The sequence below is a fragment of the Buceros rhinoceros genome, unplaced genomic scaffold, assembly GCF_000710305.1.
Source record: "Buceros rhinoceros silvestris isolate BGI_N320 unplaced genomic scaffold, ASM71030v1 scaffold16088, whole genome shotgun sequence".
NCBI classification, from domain to species: Eukaryota; Metazoa; Chordata; class Aves; order Bucerotiformes; family Bucerotidae; genus Buceros; species Buceros rhinoceros.
This window is the reverse complement of record NW_010427610.1, coordinates 63471-64426: the sequence shown is the minus strand read 5'-3', so window position 1 is coordinate 64426 and position 956 is coordinate 63471.

Here is a 956-nt window from a genome sequence, read left to right as displayed (position 1 = left end):
ACCAGTGTCCGAGGAAGGAAGGATGCGGTCTCCTGTCCTAAGGGGTTACAGCAGCCTCAAGCCCATACAGAGCAAGAGCTTTATTAATCCCAGCTTTGCTAATAGGGAATTACAATAGTGGTGGGGTTTGGCAGCGGGAGCGCGCTCGGCTGCCATGCACAGTGCAGGGTTTTCCCTGGTTTGTTTGTATTTTTGATTTAACTACAAATAATTTAAAGATGTGTTGTGTCTCCTTCAATTAAAATTTGCGTCTTCATCCTCTATTTTTTTTGTCGGAGTTTTCAAACAATATGAATGAATTCGAGCTTGTCAGATGCGCGAAGAGCAATCGTTAACTTCTTTTTACTAAAATCGGAGCGTTCCTAAGGGTGGCAGTAATTGACATATCAGGAGGTGGGTTTGTTGCCTTTGTAAAATCTGCAGCTTTACTGTACTGGATGGAAGATCCTCCAGTGTCAAACAATTTCAGGCTGATCGAAGAATAATACTGTCGCCAGGCCAGTATGTAAATACCTTAAACCAATATAGCATGTTTAAAGGAATTACACTTTCCTCTCCCAAATTACCCTTTTGGAAAGCGACTCTACCACCACATTTATTTCAAATTGAAACATTTTGAAAGAGTATCTCCTAGGTTTTGAAATCTGGTTTCCATTCCTGGCTCTGTTTGACCTGCTATGTGACCCTGGGAAAATCTTTTTCTCGATTTCAGAATCTGCTGAGTTGCTCTGAGGATCTTCAGCACTTAGGCGGAGCAGTTTCACATCCGTCGGTGTCGAGCTCGGTGTAACATTTCAGCGTTAAATAATAGCAGTTTTACGGTGAATGGGGTTTGGTCACAACAAAAAAAAAGAGAAAATTCAAACTCTTATTTTTTAAAAGATTAAAAATTCCTTGGGTTTGCATGGAAAAAAAATGAAGTCTTTTTCTCTAGAAAGAACTGAGCGCTCAGAGGC